The 23,294-nt window shown below is 39.6% G+C and overlaps 1 long non-coding RNA gene across 1 annotated transcript; it reads right to left on the bottom strand.

Annotated features, from left to right (window-relative positions):
- Positions 1 to 1,999: 1,999 nt before the first annotated feature.
- LOC130154453 (uncharacterized) lies at positions 2,000 to 23,019 on the bottom strand. The gene is made up of 3 exons (XR_008823744.1): positions 22,560 to 23,019; positions 19,781 to 19,834; positions 2,000 to 2,343 (listed from the first exon to the last, which is right to left on the bottom strand). It is a non-coding gene; the product is annotated as an uncharacterized LOC130154453 (long non-coding RNA).
- Positions 23,020 to 23,294: the final 275 nt, after the last annotated feature.

Genomic DNA, 23,294 nt, shown 5'->3' with positions numbered 1-23,294 from the left:
GGCAGGGAGTAGGGATGAGGGTGGGAATGGCAGCACAGCAAGGGTAGTTCTGAAAGAGACTGTTCTGAGTATGCAAGAGAGACTACTCCAGCACTTTTTTTATTCTATTCTGTGTTAAAAATTACTGAAACCTCCTTATGTGGGATTTTCTTCAGGCTACCAGCAAAAGTCTTAGCCAGCTTCATGTTTGCAGCAGTTTCGAGTCCAAATTCCTTGTTACCGTATCTAACGCAGGACCTGGCAGAGTTGGGCAGCGGGAGAAGGAGGAGAGGCAAAGATGCAAAAGAGAGATGATGCTAGAGATATAAAAAGCATGAGAGAGAAAAGGATGGTAAGTGAGTGAAGGGAGAAGCATGTTGGAAAAAGAATACTTAAGGCCATGAAGAAGAGTGACCATTACCACTGAACGTTGACAGGTAATCTTTCCAGGTAAAGGGCTACAAGTAACAGTCCATCTCAACCATATTAAATTTTGCAGCAGAAAAGAGAAATTAATCCATTTGGTCAAAAAGTAAGGTATTTTGCTGATTCATTGTTAATTCTTCATTGAAAGGCAGGATAGAAAACAATAAAGAAATCATATTTCATTAAATCATCAAAGTCCTAAGAAATTCTGCCAAGTGTTAAATACCTCATGTTTGTATGCACTTCAGTAAAATGAGTTTTGTATGCACTTCAGTGCAATGTCTATCAGCTTTTACGACTGTAATACCCAGGAAGGTAAAGCTTTTACCCCTGCAACTCTTCTCTTTCACAGCAGGGCAACCAAGGCACAGAGAGACAGTGTCTTACGTCTTGCAGATCTTAACTTCCCCTGAAAATATCAGGTGTTAAATTCTGCAACACCTCAAAGAGATTGGTGTTAAATGATTAACTGAGGATCACACAGCAGAAAACATGAGGAAATAAAGGCTTGAAGCTGGAAATTACCAGTTCTAGGTTACCTTAAACACAGAGCATTCAACTCTTCTACTGAAGCTGAACTAAAGTTTCAAGTGCTGTGCCTGCTCTTGTTTTACTTTTTTTAACAAACATAATTTCTAAAGTGTAATTACAGGGGATGAACCTCTGCTTTGTAGCATCAGTGGAATTCAATATCCTTTGATAGGATTGCTCATCTGTAACTGATGTCAAAAAGTGTGTCTGTCTCAGATATATTTTACTTCGGCTTAATTAAAATGTACCTTCCATTAATGGCACAGAAGTAATTTTATACATAAAACCCAATGAGTATATTTACTTACCTTACCAAAAAATGGATCAAGCTGTCAGTAATGGTGATATAAATCTGTAGTAATTTTACAGAGCTATGCCCTATTTTGAGATGTGTTATTGAGACGTCAAAATTTTTCTTATGGTAAAAAATATACATAAAAATTACTGGCATTTTCTGTTAAATAGAAGAGTGAATGAACTGAGAAACAGCTTGAGAGAAAAGTAAATGCTCAGCAGGCAGTTAAAGCATATAGGTATTTGTTCATTTTCATGTACACTAAAAAATACCCAGGCCCAAGAAACACATGCAAAATTCAGAAACTAAGGAACTGTCAGACAAGGTCCAGTAGTTTCAGTAAGAAAGAAATTGAAAAATTATATAGGAAGAACAACATTATAATTACCCATTCAGAGTCTGCAAACAGGGACAATATTAGCCAAGCAATATATTGCAAAGGAGTTAGCAGGAGAACAGATAATTTGTTGATGCTCAGCGCTTTGCTTTGGTGGTACTGCATTAGCAGTTTTCACTCTGACCTATTTTCAGAACTGACCTATTCATTTTTTAAAAACAGCACAATTACCTCAAGAAAAGCTTCCCCCCCCCCCTCTAATTTCTAATTTTTAAGTGTGAAATGAAACATCCCTTTTGCATGTTTGCATTGGGAATAGGATGGTAAGAGACAACACCTGTGATCTAGACCCTGGAACAATTCAGCAGTTTACCATAAGCTCATGGGGGCTGGCATACAGTTCTTGAAGGACAGGCTTTGTGCCAATAGGCTTAATTATTACCATATATTTCCATCTGAGAAATTGCAACCAGTAATATATATGCCATAGGGACCTCTTTCATACATCTTAGCTGGATTAGAAACATTTTGACTTTTCATTAGGCTTACAGTCATTTTTGCTTGTTACATTCTTTAGAAGAGTCGACCCAATAACCTTCTCCTTTCCAGGCATTACCTTGAAATCGTGACTAAGAAAACTACATGGGGAAGAAACACTTCTTCCTCTCTGGATATTTTGTACAGTCAAATTCTCACTTACGACTTCTGGAGCACTTGCAGGCAAGTTGTTAGTTCTCACCACAGAAGTCTTGCAGCACTGGAGGTATCTTTCATTCTGTAGAGTGGAGCAAAATGATGAAAACAACTCTGACAGTTGCCACTAGACTGGGTCTGTTGTCTCAAGGGAGCAGGGATGGATGGGCATGCAAGATGGCTTTGGGCAAGGAGATGAAGCCTCAGCTATCAGATAGTAAGCTGTCTGCAACTGAGAGGGGACAAAGCCCATTTTCTCAAGACACAGCAGGATGTGATTTCAGGAAGAGGACAAAACTGTGATTTCCAATCTGATCTCCTGTCCCAAGATACACTGAGTTTTATGGAGTAATGGTAAAAAAGAGTAAATACAGATGACCTAAAGCCAACATGGGGTTGTTACCATATTGTTGTGTGTCTGCTTAAAAAAGCCTGGTTCATTGGCTTTTGTCAGGAAAGATTTACATTCAGACACCACCAGCAGCATGTGGTTCCATAGCTACTGGAGAAAGCAGGGCTCGTCCTGAGGGTATTTCAATCAAGCAGCCTAAACAGATAGTTCATTGCCATCTGGATGAAGAGCTTCTCTCCAGCAGCAAGGCTGAAAGACGGCTGCCTTCTCACAGCCCCTCTGAGCTGGGCTAGGGTCCCCAGAAGTGCACGGCAGGCACACCTCCCCATGGGACATGGGGGAATAAGCAGGTGGCAGTGGTGGGTTTTAGCAGGGACAAGACATCCTCTTTGGTGGCTCATTTTCTTTTGCTCCCTTAGTCTTGTATGTGGGGTTGCGGAACTGAAGATGAGTGAGGGCACTGCACCAGAAATGTGTGAGGTGTCAGCATGCCAGCAGCAGGAACAGAAGGCCAGAGGGAGCTAGGTCATCAGGGGAGCTTAAATGAACCACTTAAGGAAAGGAGATGTTAACGCTACAGCTTTCTCCATCTTCCTGTATAAACCGGAGCAAAACAAATACTAATAATAACAGTAAACCCTCCATACTGAGAGCATTTCCTGGTTTAGTCTTCCCAAGCAGAAATGCCCTCAAAGCCTCTTGGTTGAGATTTATATAATCTCAGATTCTTACGTAAATTTGCACTTGGTGACCTGGCAACAATCAAAACGCTAACTGGGAAAAGATCCTGCTTCGCTTTGTTTAAACGTTCAACTTGTGCTGTGAAATTGCATTTGTAAGAGAGGAATAAACTCTGAAGCCCTTCAGCAGAAATGGATTTCACATATTTAGTGGGTGCCCCAAGGCAATTTCTTTTCTTAATGGGATCTGAGCACAGCTTTAATTTTTCACATTTTATAAGGCTTTTCCTTGAAATTACTTTTTATGTGGTTCCTCTGTTAATGGATCCTCCACACTGAGGCATGAGTAAGAGGAAAAAAATCTTTAGAGAAGGAAAAAGAAGAATCATACTGTGAAAAAGTCACATAATAAATTGGAGATTACAAGCAATAAACCTGTCTTCCATATTTTTCTTTGATAAATGCTGGTCCCATCTCCTTTAGATTTTGAAGACATTAAAATATCGAGCCCAATCTTTGTTTTTTAAAAGAATATTTTACTTGCTGGATAGAATCACAGAACTGCTTGGTCACAATATTTAATTTTCCTGGGAACTATGGCAGTTCTGATGTGTTATAATGTTATGTTCCTAGGCAAGAATAGTGACCTCACCTGGAAAAAAAGCAATGTGTGCACACCTTTTCCTTAAAATAAGATACAAACAGATGAACCAGTCTTTCAGAGAGCTTTAAAGTGCCCAGTTTCTAACAGCAGAGTAATTAGGGTGGATAGCAAAGGTAGAGCAGGATAATTTTTGTTTTCTAGGAGGTTGTGTATAGTAGTTGAATCTAATATAACTCCTGGAAAATGTTCCTAGTTATTACTGAAGTTGTCAGTCTCTTCTGGTTTTGCCACTGGCATTTTACAACACTGCTGCCATTTGGTCTCAGAAGGTTTGTTTCTTTTAATGCAGCTGAGAGATGATTTTACAAATAATAAGAATATAGATAGCTCTGTTATAGCAATGAGGGACTTTTCTGAGATGCCTAATATGACAAAGATACCTTTTTTTTTTCTTAGATCCTAATTTTCCCTTAAAAAATAAAAATGTGCAGAAGAATCCCATTATTGATCTGGAATCCAAAAGAGTTAGTTTCCAGTCACTGTAATTGACAAAGGCATTTACAGCTCATTAACTGCAAGATTATGTGGCACAATTCATTAAAATTCTGTTTCACTGAATGCATTTGTAAACACCTTCTGAGAAGTTTATCACTCTTTGCATAATGCTGAGCTTTCTTTCAGGAGATACATTTCTTTGCTGTTATTTACTGATATAAGAGTCTGGAGTAAGTTATGGTAAAAAAGTGCTATCTTCTCACAGCAAAGTGAAAAAAAAGGAATTGTGTTGACTCTGAAGCACAACAGATATTAATTAAACATTGCTATACTATTTCCTTTAGACCACTGTATTTATTAAACCTCTCATTCCATTGGTTTGGTTCACATTTTTTGCAAGAAGGATTTGAATTCTAGTACAAGTCTGAAACAAAATTTACAGGACAAGCCATATTTAATTTTTCTTTCTCTGCAGCAGAGGAAGAGATCACTGCATTCCAGCCAGCAAAACCACAAATAATCTTTCCTCCCCTCTTGCCAAATAGATTTCAATTCTCTTTCATCTAGAAGCATTTATCCAGGAGAATATCAGAGTAAATAAGCATTGTGCTCATGGTACGAGGTACAGACTTACAAACAAATGGCTGAATTTTCTATTTCAACGTCATGAGAATCTTCCTTTTTCCTAAGATAAAGTGTGTCTTTTTCTCTGTACTCTATGCAAGGACCATCCTTGCATTTGTAGATTCATTGTCTTTGAGGAGATTAAACATATCTATTTCTGTGTGTGTGTGTGCACACACATTAATGGATTTGTGCATGTTTAAGTATATGGGCTACATTAATAAATAAATATGATTGCATGTGTAAATCTTTTACACGTTAAAACTAACAACTAACCCTGGATCTTTTTAAAAGAAGTTGTGGGAGCTCAGATATGCTCAACTTAGTAACCAAATTTTCAAATGTCACTGAGCTGGTAGAATTAACAGGACTGTCAGAATATGTGAGCACAGCTTCCTAGAAAACATGCCTGAGAAGAATGGCAAATCAAAGCACATGAGTGACAAAACTGAAGACAAGGTCATCTCCTGGTCCCTTTTTTATCTTGGTTGCATGTTCTTCTCTGTTACTCCAGAGAAAGTTTAGATTGGATATTAGGAAAAATTTCTTCACTGAAGGGATGATCAAGTGTTGGAACAGGCTGCCCAAGGGCATGGTGGAATCACCATCCCTGGAAGTGTTTAAAATACATGTTGTTGTTATGCTTAGGGATATGGTTTAGTGGTTGACTTGGAAGTGCTGGGTTAAAGGTTTGACTTGATCTTACAGGTCTTTGCCAATGTAAATGATTCTATGATTCTATGTTTTTTTGATGTGCCCCACAGGTTGTTGCAAATGCTGTAATTCACTGAAGGGGTTTACTGCAAGCAGATTAAAAAAAAACTTTCTTTCTTTCAACTCCTTCTCCTGTAAGGAAAGGGTGAATGATTCAGGAAAACAAGCATCAGCTGAAGAATGCAAAAGCAATTAAACTGTAGGAATGATGTGGACTCTGCCCTAGGGCTTTCTGCTCTCATAGAGTCTATACAGACAGCCTGACTTTGGAAAGAAACACACCTGTGACTTTTTTTCCTGCCCACTTGCAGAAAGCAAGTGATCAGGCAGGAGGAAGAGGGACAAAAGACTTTGTCTTCTCTGCTACTGGCTGAAATCACGGGAAAATAAGGGGAACACAGACATGCCAAAACTTGAAGGTGATACAGGCTGGTGTTAAAAACTAGACCAAGAAAATGATTTAGATACTTATCCCCTTTGACATTAATTTTCATTATCTGGATTGGAAGTTACTCTGTGCTGCAGTAAAGGGAGAGCTGAAGGAGAACAGGCATTAAAGTTTCTACATTGATCTTGTCTGATAACTATGTGAAGACAGGATCCAGTCCAGTCTGGGAATATTATTTGTCTGTCATTCAGTGCAACAACAGACTTGCAGAGTCAAACTGAAAGGAACCGTAACCACAATCATGTCAGTACAGTTACCTGAGATTTTCCTCAATAAATGGTACTTTTGTTCCACACAGAAAAAGCATGACATTTGAAGTAGCCTGCAAACTAACCTGTTGGCCTGCAAGCTAACCTGTTTAAGAGATAAAAATCCAAGGTTCAAGCCCCATGTCTAGATCATGCAGAGAAGGAATTTGAACTGAGATCCTCTGCAACCCAATATAGTATCCTACTTATCATGCTATTTTGGTTGGGCTTACTGTATGGAGAACATTGCAAAGCTTTTATAAGGTACTGTGGCAGAAGAAATACTGTAAAAACAAAAAAATCACGTACCAAGAAAATCTTTTCCAAATGAATAGAAAGGCCTTACTTTCAAATACTTGAATGAAGAATCAGAATCTAGTTGATAAAGCAAAACAAGAGTATGAACTCTGAGCTTTGTCTTCCAGGAGCATGGAGACAGAGTTTTAGAATTTTCTGTAGAAAACATTTTGGGATATGACTTTTTTTCCCAATGTTTTAAGATAAAGCATCTGAAGAAGATTCTAATATTAAATTGTCTGCTTTCTACTGGCATTTTTTTTGCTCAGAAATCGTCCGCTATTGATACAGCTCAGGCATGATGCATTATGGAAGAAGACTTAAGAGACAGTAAAAGCTTCACACTACAGCATATTAATATGACATTTCTAAATCAAATTCTTTTTATTTTAAGTGTATATATTTCAAGCTCAAAGGAATACTTTGGTTTTGTTTTGATGAGAGTGAAAATCACAGGAAAAAACCAGTTTGTGGACAGCCTTACACATATGCATTCCTAAGACTTCCTTACCACCTTAGCACTGATAAAACTGAGTCATCATTCTGAGAACAAAAACACTGCTAGTGAAATGCTTATCTTCTCAGATTCCTTGTTTACTGGGGAGCTGAAGAGATGGTTGATAGAGCTGATTGAAATCTAGCTAGTTGGCCATTCACATTCACCCGAGATTTCATGGCTTCCACTTCAGTTGTCCGTCTGTCAATGCTTGTTTGAACCTTAAAAATTGTCAAGCTTTGCACAAACACAGCTCAGAGGCAGGACCCTTGATGCCTGTAATTTTCATCTTGACAAAGAAAATGTGGTTTGTGTTGTATTTATTTCCTGAAATCTTAGCAGACAACACTCATTCCTTCACAAGGGGTTATAGAACAATTGGCCAATTGTTTGAAAGATGTGTCTTTTGAGGGTAGAGAGCTTTTATTTCTGGGGTTCGTCTCCTCATACTTTTTTGTTACTTCTGTGCCTAAATTGTAGGGACTGATTCTTCTCTCTAACAACACCTTATTCACATATATCTCTATTACTGTAGATGAGGTGCTGCTACCAGCATCACCATGAGCTAAATGAACCCAGAAGCTTTTCCCACTTCATTGATAAAAGCAAGTTTAAACTGTACTGCATTTCCTGGGTTGCATTTTCTTGCTTTCAACAGCAAGCTTTGCTTTTGTAACTTGTCTTCATTTAATATTCAGTCAGGCTGGGAATACATTTAGTTTGATTACAGTACACTGGAAACCTTCAAGAAGATCACTGGCCAGCTGAAGGAGTGTGGTGCATTCTGAACATCTCTGCCACTGTCTTAAGTTTTCCAAAGTCAGCTTCCTGCACAGCAGGATCCAAGGCTATGGTGTCATCTCCCACCATCTCCATATGTCTGTTTACAGTTTTTAGCTCTAGGGATTTGCAAAATAGATAAGAACAAACTTTTCATTCAGCCATAAAGACACTTCTGCTATTCTTGACTGAACAATTTTCTTCTGGGCAAATACTGCATTCACAAATCTGGCAAGAACTGTGCCTCTTCTTTTCTCATTCACAGTGCTAAGGGAGAAAGATACTCACTTTGCCAGTTTGTATGAAGGCCAGGCAGGCATTTCCTAGTGTAATACTTGGGTGGGAGAATTATCCTGGATGAGCACCTAGTCTCATCTAGTCAAAATTCTTCTGCTTTATCTAAAATAATTAAAGGTTTACATAGTAGAGATTTTCTAGTGAAGTCTTCCTTCCAGCCTGCAGAGCAAGCCAGCTATTAGCCTGTAGTGTCTCTTTCCCTTAGTGGATATTAAATCATCAGAAATTCCACTTGATGTAAGATACTTAAATAACTCTCAGATCAAAAAAGGGAGAAAATGAATCAATATACCAATGCTGAACACTCTCCTGCAAGGCAGCAAGTTTAATTTTAAATCCTGCCCTACTGGGAAACCTATGGCAGAATCAGGAGCTGAGCCTGGCCTTCTGAGGCCACAAACTAGTAGCCACATCAAAGTTCAGTCAACTTTATCTTGTAGTCACCTTGTAGATAGACTCATATTAGTGTGGGTTTCTGTCAGCAATTAAGGGTCTTTGTGAAGACATTTAGCCCTGTAAGAAAAATTCATTAAATTTTTCTGACCCTTGTGGAATAACTTGTCTGCCCTGTAACTTACGATTAGTAAGAGAAGTCACAAGAGGTACAGAAAATAAATTAGTGGAGAACATGGCATTTGGGCAGGAAAAGTGTTTTCTTATCATACTGATTATACTCTGTTTTATTTACAGTATGGACAGCAGGCATTTAGCTGCACAAGAGAGATCTTTATAAATCAAGTGGTTTTATAGTCAAGCTGACATTATCATGAGCAAGAATGGATTGTCTTGGTTAGTTTAAGATTCTTGCTTCAAAGTCAACCATGCACTTAACACTTATCAACAAAAGTAACGAGCAGACACTGGTGGCCTCTGAGGGACCAGGTAGTACTGGTGGCAGTTCTTTCAGGGAAGAATTCCCATAAAACAATAGCTAATGCCTTCCTCACTGAAATAAGAGTAGGATCTGAAACCTTGAAAACTGAAATAGTTTCAGCTTTAACGTTTAAAACCTTAAAATCCTTCATATTGATGTCTGGGCCCATACAGACAAGACTGCTTGGATGAAATACACTTCTCTGAATGAGAAATGTCAGGGTCGATCAAAACTGAAGAATAGAAACTGGGCTTAGTCTGGTGCAAAACCAGAAGGGGGAATAAGTCCATATTTTCATGAACAGACACATTTCCTTTCAATTCCTTCGTTAGCTGAGGGGAAAAAAAAAAAAAAAAAAGAGAAGAAGGATGAGTGTGTTCCCCAGGTACAATATGAAGTAACTGCACTTACACTGTTTAATAAGCGGAGGCAACACACAGTGCCTAGTAGTGCATACATCTGCTCTGCTTTCCAATGCCAAGACAATGTCCTTTATTTAAATACCGAGTACAAATTTCCAGACAAGTATTATTGACATAGATATGGTATTGCATGCTCTTGATCTCAGCCAGTATCTTGATATAACACATGGACTAATACTATTCCTACCACTATATTAATGTTTTACTGGGAAGATGGGACACTGTTGCCATGCAGCTATAGTAAATGGCTGTCCCTAGAAAGAGGTGTAATGTCTATGGTTTTGTGATCAGATCTCATCTCTGATTTGCCTTATATGCAAAGGTCTGTCTTTATCAATATGATGACCACAATAAAGCAACACAGTATTTTTGAAGGAAAAAAGAAATTATTTTTTTCTTAATTTTCTCCAAGACTGCAAATGTGGTGAGCAAAAGGTCTATGGACCTAATCTTTGGCTTTAGCTTGTAGCTGAGCAGATAATGTGGGTATTCTGCAAGGGGTTTGACATGAAAACAAACATTCTTGTGAATCTTGAAATCAGGGTGTAAGAATTTATTGCCCTACCCTACTCCATGTAGGAGGTTGCTACTATTGCAACAGATCCAGCAGAAGGAAATTTACAGCTGTGCTTCAGCTGTTCCGTTTGCAGTCTAGTGTCTTAACACAAACTCACACATTCATCAGCAGGTTAAACCGAGATACCAGGCTGAAAACTGGAGGAGCTGAATGCAAACACATGCTCTCTTCTGGAAAATCCACTTTCTTCCTACTCTCAGACCTGCCAAAACATTTAATCAGTCCTTGCCAATTACCACAATTTCTTAATGGCTTCCTGCTATTGAGGAAGTGGAGTCGAATGCAGTACTTGATAACTGCACCACAATTTTGCAAAGAGGCATTATTTTTCTTTCGAAGACTTGACAAAACTCCCTTCTCCCCTGATATCTCAGAGTTAGATTCCATCTGATCAAGGTGGGGCTCACCTAGTAAGTGATTAAATAAAAGGAAAATCTTAGGCAATAGGTTTGGATTCCCCTCTCCACTGCCCTGACTTTTTTAGACATAGTTCCAAGAAAACCAAACCCCTCTGTGGAGAGGTCCTAGCCATCACACTTCCGCCCCTTGGTCTGTGCCACCCCCCCTGCGCGCCACCCACGCGGCCTGACGGGCAGTCTCTGGGCTGCCTTGGGCAGGGCCAGGTTCTCAATGTCACGGGGAGAAAGGTATCCCCAGAAGGCTGTGAACTGAATCTGAAGAACACTACTGACCTGGAAAGGACCCAGGCTGATTTTCAGGATTGATTGCCAAGCCCGGTTTCCAAGTTCCTGCATGATATATAGTCCTCTTAGGAATACTCTTGTGGAATAGTAGAGAGGAAAAGGAGAGAACTGCAACAAAAGCAAGTGTTGTATTCTCTTTCACAGTGTTCTCATCTGATACAGGCTTCACAGCTCCTTTAAAGCTGCTGTAGGATAATCTGATGGAAGGTACCAGGCTTTTCTCATCTATCCCTAGAGCACTCAGATCCCACTATAAATTTGGAATATTGCAAATCTTTAGCAGACTCTCTCTGAAGTACACAATGAAATGTATAATGAAAATGAAATGGACAGTAGCCAGCACGTACAAAAGCAATCTGTCACTGTAAGTCATTTCTACACAATCTGAAAATGTTGCACACAGAAGGTGTACTATCAGTCAAAAGCAGAGGAGCTTGAATGTAAAGTAGCCCTAAGCTTCTTTGTACCATGGGTCTTTAATTAGACCTAACAAATGAATATGAATCTGGAGGAGGAGAGTTGGCAGGAGACTGCTGCTGACAATGCTCATCACAATGAACAGTGGTGTTTTGACTCCATAGTGCAGATAAAAGCAAATATGTGTCCTTTGTTTCTATAAGAGGATGCAACATGCATTACACAGACCCACACACACAAAAATAATCAATGTCTGGGACTTCCAAGGCTCAGTTTCTAGTGGGCACAAGGTACAAATGAAAAAATTCATTGGGGACAATGATCCAACACTTAACCCCAAGTCTGTTTTCTTTAGAATTCGAAAATGCTGTTTCAAAAAACAATGATACAGAAGAGCCCATACACAAAAACGAGGAGATAGATGAAAACATAGGAGACTTGGAAGGATTAATACTGATTTCATTCCACTTTATCATTCATACTGACATTTTTTCCTAAAGACCTCATTCCTTGAAGGAAGGATGACTTGAACTCAGTAACAGACTTTTTCTACATCAGGAAGAAGAATAGATAGTGTTTCAAAACATGTGAGATTATGTTTTTTTGCTCAAGGGACAAGGCAGATAACAGTGTGAGCTCTTGGTGCAACAGTCCCCAGGGAACCGGGACTGCTGGCTAGCTGGAACAGGGATGTGACTCAGAGTAGGGAAACAGCATTGCTACTGTGTATGGCATCAATAACATCTTCAGTTTCTGCTCTCTCAGCATGTAAGACTCACTGCAAGGAACCACGTCACAGAGGGAATGTGGGTTATGCTGGGGGGGAGATCCTGTTAGACCACAACTTTTCTCACTTCTGGGGGAGAAGGAAGTTTTGAGAGCAGCTGGCTACAATTTAGCAGCAAGAGGTAGGAACTACAAACTGAGGCTTGATGACTTTGCTAGAAACTTGTGAGTTTCTTGGACCATAAGTATGACAACAGTACAATTTGCATTTTGAACTCTGTTACTGGAATTCTTTAGATTAAAAAAGCTTGTATTCTTTGGTAGAACTTCAAATCCACTTGGGGAGTTTTGTTTTAAAATATGGTCCTATGTCAGCCAGAACATATGGGCTTAATACAAAATAATCATGGCATGAATTTCTCCAACTTTCACTGTGAACTGTGAATTCTAATGACTGTGACATTGGCCTTGAAAATGTATTGGTCAAACTATTGACTCTGATGTCTTCTATAGCTGATCTGCTTTGTTCCAAGTGAGCGAGAGTGAGGTGTTTTAGCAGCAAGAATCTTTATCACCAGAATTTTAAATATTCAAATGAGTTCTTAACTGAAAGATCTTTGAAATAAAATATTTTCCTAATAGTTTTGAAGATTATGTTTCAAAGGTGTAGGAAAAATGTTTCTTAAAAATTAAATTCTCACTTCCTAAAAGATGAATACAAATTAAGGTTAAAACCTAATTAACCTGCTTTTTTTTTTTCCTTTTTTTTTTTTTCCCCTTGTGTGTGTGTTTTAAGGGAATATGATTCCTTCTCTTCTGACTTCACAAATGTATTTGGAAGGTGCTGTGGAAATAAATGAAATTCATGGCTTGTTGTGGGTAGAAATTTTATTTACCTTCCAAGAAATAGATCTGCTCAGTTCATCTCACTTCAGCCTGGCTGACTGAAGTTACAGCTCTTACTCAGAATGCTTACTTCAAGACTTTTGGATCCCAATTTATGCACAGACGAAAGCAGAAATCTGACTTCAATAATTCTTAGAACAAACCAGGGCCCTGGGAAGCATGAAGAGTATGTGAAGATGAAAAAAAACCCCACAGTAAAACTGAGTATTGCTTTTGTGCGTCTTCAAAGTGATTCAGTCCCAGATAGAGGAAGACTTGAGTTGTTACTCTTTTCTTTTTACTTACATGAACTCAGTCCTCCTGCTGACCGTCTCACAGAGCTTCTTGCCTGCTGTGAGATGTTAAAAGAAGAGGTGGGGGGAGACCACGCATATTAAAAATACAGAAATTATAGACTGCTGTGGGAGTTGGTTTGTAGCTCCAAGTGCAAGAGCCATGGAGTTAGCGAAAGTCAGCAGTGCTGAGGAAGGAGCCAGCCAGCTCTCTGTGAAGGCCTGTGATTGACAGCTTCTTCATGAGAGGGATGTGATGGAAAGACAAAGAGGAGGCAGTACCATAGATCTGGAGAGCCCTGAAGGTCAGCGTGGGCAGCTGTCTCCTGAATTACCTAACTGGAGATAAGAACACTCAGGAAAAATCTATCGAGGAAATATTCATTGAGGGAGAATGCAAGGATGGAGATTTTAGTGATTTTTCCTCCCTATGTATATAAGATGGACAGAAAAAGCTGTTAGGGAAGTGCTGACAAAGATGTAGGCCTCAAGGAAGAACTACACTTAAATTTTTTTTATATGATCCTGGAGGAAAAAATCCTAGCTCTAAATGTACTGTGATCTAAGATACACTTGGTTGTGCAACTCTTTTGTTCTCTGGATTAATACAGCCTATTTGCTGCCTCTGGATACTGCACCATAGGCTGTGGTACTGTGGGTCCATGTTGAAGACACTTAGAATCATAGAGTCGTTGAGGTTCGAAAAGACCTTTAAGATCATTGAGTCTAACCATTAACCCAGCACTGCCAAGTCCACTACTAAGCCATATCCCTGAGTGCCACAGCTACATGCCTTTTAAATACCTCCAGGGATGGTGACTCAACCGCCTCCCTGGGCAGCCTGTTCCAGTGCTTGACAACCCTTTCAGTGAAGGATTTTCTCCTAATATCCAATCTAAACCTCCCCTGGCACAACTTGAAGCCATTTCCTCTTGTTCTGTCACTTATTACTTGGGAGTAGAGATCTATCCCCCCCTTGTTACATGTCTGTCTCCACCGAGCTTCTGAGATCCCAGAGGTGCATTTAGCTCTTCAAGTGTCCTTTGTGTGCCTTCACATGCAGCTGTCCTTTTGACAGTCACAGGGCTTGCTGAAAACATCTGGTAGGAAAAAAAAGCTGCTCTTCTGTGCTCATCTTTGACAGAAATGAAGAAAACTATGATTAAAACCCATCTAAAGTGTTTCACCTGTTTCATCGTATTTTAATGAAAAAAAGATCTATAGAAAAGGTTCTTCACAAAACTGAGAAGCTGGATGGTAATTGCTTTAGACAGCTGATAAAGATAGGGTTTGTACAAAGAGAAACACACAGGACAAAATGCCAAAGTAGTGAGAAAGGTCTCACTGCTGTGAGTGGGCTTTTGAGAAGAGATGGGTCAAATCACAAAAATTAGATTCAGATCTCACATAAGACCCAGCCCTCTCCAGCTGCTATTAAAGATCAAGCTCATTTCTGGCTGCAGCATCCTTCTCCTCTGCACCTGAAGGCAGAGATGAGAAGCAAGATTGCACCACAGTTTCACAGCACATTAGACAAGGTGATGTCACCCCTTGAGATGAGAGGAAAGTCAACAGGTCACAGGCAGTGTCAGAGCAGCACTGCCCAGCAGCCACACCAAAGCAGGGAAAACGATGCTGCCCACTCCTCTGTGCAGCAAAAGGCAAGGCAAGTTGGGATCTAAGTTTTACTTGTCAGGTATGTGGCTAAGGGCAGAAAAAGTTCGGTAATTATGAGGGAATTAAGAAATTCCACAGCTATTGTGTTTTTCACAGAAAAAAAAAAGAAAAAAGAAGAAAAAAGGAAATGCCTCTGATTCGCAGTCACTCCCTCCTTTACCCCAGCAGTGGAGCTCAGTGAGAAAATAAGATCTTTCCGTAACCATTTTCTGCCTCAAAATGAGAAGGTATCTCAGAGTGCCTCAAATATTGTTGCTGCCTTGCAACAGCAAGCAGCATTCAGTGTACTCATTTATAACTGATGGGAGGAAGCAAAGAGATAAGAACAGGCTCTAATATTTTATTACCGCTTCTAATCTGATTAATCCAATTTAGTTTGAGGAATGTAAAGAAAGAAAATAGTAATTCTTTGTACTCCAGTCTCACTTTTCATTACAAGTGCCTAATGAATGTTAATGAATTAATTTTTCAGACACCTTTCTGAAGCAAAGTATTTTTGCACCTGACCTGCCCTCACCGAGAAAAGGAGGGGTAAAATGACTAAATTCTACAGGTCTTTTACATTAATCATTTATATATATATCTATTATTCATTTTGCAGGCAGGTAAAAAGATTCAGCAATTAAGTCTTCGTCAGAAATCATGGAAATTGAAATAAGAGAAAGTAAAAGAGATTACTGGCTTCTAGTCCTTTAAACACAAGAAGAAACCTTATCTAACTGTGCATTACAGTTTTTTCAGTCCAGTTTCAGAAAGTAAAAGTAGAGGATTTTTGTTTTTCTTTTACATTTGAAAATTTCTAATTAGTACTGTGTTATACATTACGGGATACAAAAATTAATGTGAGAAATATTAGTACTTTAAAAATCAGCCTACACTGGAAAATTGCTAGATTTAGTGTAGCAAATCTGTGGCATAAAATGTTAATTTGTTCTCATGCTTTTTGGGGACTGCTAATATATACATAAAATATGTATATACGCTCACAGTGTTGGAATGTGGGGTGACATATGACTGACTGAATCTCTGTCCTCTTATATTTTGCTCATCCCTTGGCTAAGATAGGAATGCAGAAAATATCATACACCTCTGGATTGAATTAATAATAGAAATAGTACACAGACATCCCAGTTAAAGATTTTTAAACTAATAAAAGTAATAACTTCAAAACCCCACAGTCAACATATTCCATTAATTAACAGAATATGCCAAGAGTTCTTATATAACTACAAAGCTCTGGAGATACAATGTAATTTCATGCTGGCTCTTCTTGCACTGCTTATTGCTTTAAAGTAACCGTATCACTGAAAGTATTTAAGAGAGCAATTGCTCTTGGGGATGTAAAAATCCTTAGATGTTTGCATCTAAATAAACCGGCAGTCCCATTAAAATCAAGATAAAGGCACATTATCAAACAAGTGGTAATTAGAGTAGTGATTCTTTCTGCATGAACAAAACCCCTGAAAAGTATTAATTAGTGATTAATATCACCTGAGATTAAGCTGAGCTGATATTAAATTTAAGTGCTCAAGTTCATGCTATATAGTATGTATTTTGCCAATTAAATAGCTTAGACTGGTGCAAGAATTTATGGACAGACACTCTAATGATTTTGTACCAGTGAAATGTAGGTTTATATATTTTAAACCACTGTGCTACATTTTATTGTTTCTCTCAATAGAGGATTAGAGTAAAACAGTTTTAGTCTCCCGAAAGATTATTAGGCCTCATTTTGCTCTTGTTTAGACCCAGACACAGGAAAACAGCATGTTCATGAGGGCTCAGCAATGGTCGAGATCTTTGCAGTGTTTCCCTTTTGCACCGACACAGGCTTGTGGTGCTCAGTACTCTGACTGCGGGAGCCGTACACATCTCTCAAACACCTGGAAGCTGTTCCTAAAATCACAGTTGTCTTGTTTGTTTCCTACAACTTGTTAAAATATTTTGTTTCACATTTTCCAGCTTTTCTTGGCAAAGATACTAGTGTAGAAGCACTCTCTTTTTTGGGAAAAAAAAATAATATTTGCATGAGTCACACTATTCTGGGTTCTCCAAACTTATAAAACAATTGCTGAAGGTGGGGGGTGGCATGAGGGAATTATCTAAGCTGGCAGTGACATATCATGCTGACAGCCATGCTTTCGTGGTGCTGGTTGTTCTTGTTAGCAGTAGATGAAATGAACATTTTCCCAGGTTGAATATTCCAGTGTTTTGATCAGGGAAACAAATCCCACAAAGCATCTGCTGATCCCCAGTGCTTCCTACATCCAGCCTGGATGGTCTGGTTGGCCAGCTCCCCTCCCAACTTCTGGGCATCCTTCGTTTGGCCTTTCTTGGAGCCAGGGGAAGGAGGAACATAAAAACAAACAACAGCCAGGCCAGAAACACCCAACTGATGTGCACGCTGGCACCTCTGTGTGCTGGAGGCAGCTCTGGATTAAGGACTGCAGAGAAACCAGCTATTTGGCTCCATGTCTGGGTTTATTTCATCTACGTTTTTCTTCAAGTCTACCATTACCACAACAACAGCCCCTGGCTGCCTTCACTCTGGGCATTGATCCAGGGACAGTATTTGGTGTTTGAGGCACAGATTGCCTGTAAAACTCAAGGGCAGCAGCAACCTTAAGACCACGGTGATGTTCAGCTGATGAAAGAAGATGGAAATTCACATTGTGCCTGCATGGATTGTTTTCTTATGCTGAAACATTGCACAATTAATCTGAATCTTGGTGCATTTGATTTTTGTCTGACAATCCTTGAGGTTCATTCATCTAAAGGAGCTCTGAGGCAGTTCAGCTGATATCCTAATTTCTCCTACTTAGGCAGCAGTTGCTGTTCATGGGCAGTACTGCAATAACACAACTGAAAAGGCTGTCCTGGCTCTGTGCTAAAATAGAAGTTAGACCAGCTAAATTGTAAAGTGGGCCCTAACAGTGCAGATTTTGTGACTAATAAAATAGTCTTTGCATACAAGCCATTACTGCTGCTGATTCATAGAGAAGACACAAACATGTGAACGTATTTCTGCTGGAAACTGCCACTCACATGCTACAGAAAGGCTGCCTACCATGGCCAACATATCACGGAAAGGCTTTGTCACCTTAGGCAGCGATCTCCTTGATCTGTGTGCTGTGCGCACACACCTCTCCCACCTGCTGGCCCGGTGAGCTCCTAACATGGAAATAAGACCCTTCAAGAGGGCACAGGGCTATGCAGACAGATGGGCAGGAGTATCAGCACACCAGAGAAAGAGAATATATTTCAGGGATTGAGTAACTGGCCCTGAATACTCATCCAGGAATGTCACTACAGCAGGTTGGGTTGGATGCCTGTGCATGAGATCGAAGGGATACCCTATTGCCTCACCACTGCAGCACAGGGCATGGTGAATTAAGCACTTAGCATTTATATGGTGCTTATATGGTCAAAGCACTGTCCTGACATTACATATTGAAATGGTACAGCACTCTTCAGAGAAAAGTACAGCCTTCACTTCACTGATGGGAAAAAGAGATGGGAAAAATTGTCTATTTTGGCCATCAGCAGCAGAATCAGGATTCTGCCAGGATCTCCCAGCTCCCTGCCTGTTGCTTATTTCTTTAAGCTCATCTATGCAAAAGGCAATGTGTGCTAGTCTGTAATTGCCTAGGGGAAATTCTGTTTCTAGGGACTTATTTCTTTGCAAGTTGATTTCCATTGCCTGCAAGAAACATTTATTGACCTCAGTAAAAGACAAAACTTTCCCTGAATTCTCTGACCATACTCCCAGTCCATGCCTTCTGCGATACACAGGTTTGTGTGTGATCACCACATAAGAGAGGCACTGATTTTCATCCATGCTTAGTTTAAAGAAAAAATTAAGATGCTTCTCTAAGCATTTATCCCTCTTTGCCACTGCAGTGCCAAACAACTCAGTAGAGTTTTATATTATTTAGTTACAGTACCTACAGATAGACACGAAAACATTTTTTAATGGAAACATTTCCTTTTCAGTGGGGAATTCTGGAGCCAAATGTACAGTTTCCCTGTTGGGCCCTCTCACTGAGATGGCTGGCTGCGCTAACAGAACCACATCATGCTGCAAAACTGGGAGCTGCAGCAAGGGAGCCTCTGCTGTCACAAATTTTGTTTGCTGATGCTGCTAGAGCTGTGCTGATGGCACTGTAGCTGAGGACTTGGCATGTGCTAGGGTGGAGCTGCATGGAGCTAGGCTGGGATGGAGAGCACAGGGACTCCCACAACTGCCCCGGGCCCCTCCAGCATCATGTTCAGCAACCATCCTCTCTGCTGGCCCCAGGGACACCTGAAGCCTTCACAGCATGGACATACTTATGTATTACTCCAGCTGCTTGGGAACATCTATAACCCAGCAGTCCTTAAGATGAAAACATTTGAGGACAGCTTCAGTCCCTCTGGTATTTCAGTTCATCAGCACAAGGTGACAGTTGTGGGAGAGAAAGGGCACAAACTTTTTAGAAACTACTCCTTCCACCCACAGACTCCTTTCTGTGGAGTAAATGGGCACAGACTGATCCTTAATGTGGGAAATAATGATCAATATTTAGCTAGGAGAACTGATGAACATTATATTTATTATGTAAGTCCGTAAAGGCACTTCAGTCCCTGTATTCAACTTACCACTTTTAATACAGCAGGAATAAAAAAGCCTCCTCACACTCTGTTCTTTTCTATAACGGGCAAACTATAATGTTCTTTGCTCTCATGCTGCTTCATTTTCAAACACAGCACATGTAAACAAATTTAGCAATAAATTATGCATAAGTGTAATAGCAACAAATATTTCAGGGAGCTAACTGGCAAGTTTATTCTGTGAATATGAATGATAAATAATTGCTTTATTTGCTTAAACTAGCTTGAATGTATATTTAAAACACTTGGCCTTCCATACCTTCTCAAGTCAATGACAAAATCCTCTGCACTACCAGTGGGCCTCGGATTTTATCTGTGAAAAGAATAAATTAACCATAATTTTAAAATTTATTCCTTAAATGAATTAATAGTAATTGATCTTGCCTAGTATTTTTCACTGATTCACCTTCCTTGTGTTACACATGTTGATGAGAAATCATTCAGGTTTTTCTGCTAGGCCTTACTGCAGAAGACTGCTGCATCCAGCGTTGGACTTGCATTACATTATGCTGAGAAACTGTAAGTCTCTGAACAATACAAATAATTTATTTGTATATTTACAATTGAAAAATTATTATTAGCCTGGTTTTATCCCAATACTGACTAGAGCAGCCTTTTGTAACAGGAAAAAATGAAATTCTTGTATTAGGGCAGTGATCGTCCCCCTGTGCTCAGCACTGGTGAGGCTGCGCCTTAAATCCCAGGTTCAGTTTTGGGCCCCTGGCTACAACAGAGACATGGAGGTGCTGGAGCGCGTCCAGAGATGGGCAACGGAGCTGGGGAAGGGTCTGGAGCACAAGTCTTGTGAGGAGCATCTGAGGGAACTGGGGCGGTTTAGCCTGGAGAAGAGGAGGCTCAGGGGGGACCTTATTGCTCTCTACAGCTGCCTGAAAGGGGGTTGTAGGCAGGTGGGGGTCGGTCTCTTCTCCCAAGCAACAATCAACAGGACAAGAGGCAACGGCCTCAAGCTGTGCTGGGGAGGTTTAGATTGAAGATTAGGAAAAATGTCTTGCCTGAAAGGGTGGTCAAGCATTGGAACAGGCTACCCAGGGAGATGGTTGAGTCACCAGTATTCAAAAGGCATGTAGATGTGGTGCTTAGGGACATGGCACAGTGGTGGACTTGGCAGAGCTAGGTTAACAGTTGGACTCCATGTTCTTAAAGTTTTTTTTCCAGTCTGAATGATTCTATGATCCTATGAAGATCAGTGGGTGTTGTATCACAGTCGCAAGGCGTGATACAAAACTAAGGGGATGGATTAATAGCAAAATAACTCAGATTATCCAGGCCAAAGCAAACTGCAAAGTAACTGACATGTTTTCTATGCAAAGCATTCAGTATCTCTGCGTTTACATACTTGTTTTTTCTGCTTGCTTCTGGGAGTTGATGACTACACCTAACCTAAATCAAATATTTGTTGTATTCTTGCTTTGCAAATGAGACACCACTGATAAAAATTATTAAAGCTTAGTAAAATTAGGTAGCAATTCATTATTGAAGCTATGTATCAAGAGCTATATATTGATAACTGTCTAGAACTGCACTTAATTCAAAAATTGGAAAAAAGACGGAAGTTACTCAAGGTCACAGATAAAGCAACTTTTACACCTTCAGGCTCTCAAATTACCAAGACCCCTCCTGCCTCAAAGAAACCTAACCAGACAGACATTAATGTTAGAAGAGAATATCACTATTGTCTTTTTTTTTTTTTGCCAGAGGTGCAATACCGCCTGATGAGCTTTAATGTCTGTAATGACTTTGAACCACTGAATGCACTTTAAAAAAAAAAACTAGATCCTGGTTTGCAGACTCACAGGAGTGGAAACTGTCTTGTATCTGCAGCAGCCCCATGATTACTGGAACCGAAGCTAGCATACTAAAAAAAGCACAAAATTCATAGATCATTTGATTTTTATGATATCAGAAGTCAAAGGCATATTGCACATCTGAAATAGTTTGTAGTGATTTCAGAAAAACAAGAAGAAGAGAGTGGGTGTCTGCACACTGTGGTGCAGGATCTAGTTCTGACAAGTCATTATTGAGATTTACCTAAGGGCACCAGGTTGTAAGCTGACCAAACTAGACAAAATGTAGTTATCTGAATAGAAATGACTTTGAAATTTGGAATAATATCTCAGATCCTTAATATAATATGGAATTTCTACAGATATCCAGGGCTGATTTTTTACATTTTGCATGTATATCATCACCCTAATAATTTATTTCTAGTTCATCAAAAGGGAATTTTGACCTGTAGCTCAGCATACTTTTAAGGCAATATAAATGCTGAATTGGAATCAGACAGACAAGATGGAACATCTATCCACACATACTTCCCTTAAGATTGTAATGGGCATGAGAGGTCACTCATTTACCTGCAGACTACATTGCCATAGGAGATGGCACAGCTGCAGACATACTGTTTTTTTTTGGGTTTTTTTTTTTTTTTTTTTTTTTTTTTTTTTTTTTTTTTTTTTTTTAGGGACTTGCTGGGGAAAAATGCTTCACATGAAAGCATACCAATTTGTGTTTCTCTTGTTGCATGCTAGAGGAAAAACTGCTTCACATCACAGTTGTTTTGACAGAAGAGGGAGGAAGAGAGTATTTGAATAAAAACCAGAAATCCCACAAACCAAAACCCTTCCTGTTAGACATGGGGGTCTCAGGTTTGCGTTCCTGAGCTTGATCAGGCAGAACATTTCTCTTCCATATTCAGCTTGGGGGTAGAAGGGAAAAGGCTGCAGCCTCCTACTTATTCTGGGATCAGTTCCCAAATTTTCATTCTTAGTGCTCTTATTGAGCCAAGGAAACATTCCCAACATGGAAATGCTTTTTATATTGGTAAAGTTCCATTAAAATGATACTTTTGAACAGGTGCTGTGCCCTTTCCAGTGAACACCACTGACTAACCAGCAAAATGCCAAGTTTGCTTTTTAAGAGAGGAACACACTGATTAACAGGCAATTTTACTGTTAAAGAAACAGAGATCATTCCCCCACTGCCCCACCAAGAGTTTCATGCTGAATTGCAGTTCTTACCATGCTGAAGTTATAAACTGGGTGCTCCAGTGACAGCATTCTGGTTGTTATCATATCATTTCACTTCTTTCCAGAGGATAAGAGTAAAGCTGAGGCTTTCAGATAACATTTCAATTGGCTGTAACTGAGACAAGGGAGCTGTGGCAATGGTTGGCAAAGGAAGGAGACCATTTGCTTCAGGGATTGCTGGTAGCCAGGATATCCATGTGCCTTATTCTTCAGAGAAATAAGAAGAATTTCCTTTTATTGCAGAACAGTTCCATGCTCACTAACTTCATGATATTCCTTTGGTTTTCATCAACTCCAAGCTACGCAGTGACGAGTAGCTCAGTCTAGGAGCATAACAGGGTGAATATAAAGTTACTTACAGCAGCTTTTAAGGCAAGAGATGTTCCACACTGGCTGTGAGCACTTAAAGTCCCATAAAGGCTCTTTAAAAGAGCCTTAACCATTCATTTTGATTTTTAAATGTAAAGAGAAAAAAATCTTTCCAATATTACTATAGGAAAAAAAAAAAAATCAAGGCAGAGTTAATTCTATGAAGGACCAGGAAATAGTTTCCCTGCATAAGAAGAAAATAGTTTTGAAACCCAAACTGTCTGTCAAAGAGCTCCACCTGTACCTAGGACACTTGTTTATGGGTAAAGCATAACACAGCCTAGCATGTATTTTTATATAGGTACATATATACACACCTACCATGACAAATAATAAAAAAAAAGCATAGAGATGGCA

Source organism: Falco biarmicus, chromosome 8 (assembly GCF_023638135.1).
Source record: "Falco biarmicus isolate bFalBia1 chromosome 8, bFalBia1.pri, whole genome shotgun sequence".
Classification (NCBI taxonomy): Eukaryota; Metazoa; Chordata; class Aves; order Falconiformes; family Falconidae; genus Falco; species Falco biarmicus.
This window is presented reverse-complemented; position numbering and strand designations above follow the sequence as displayed.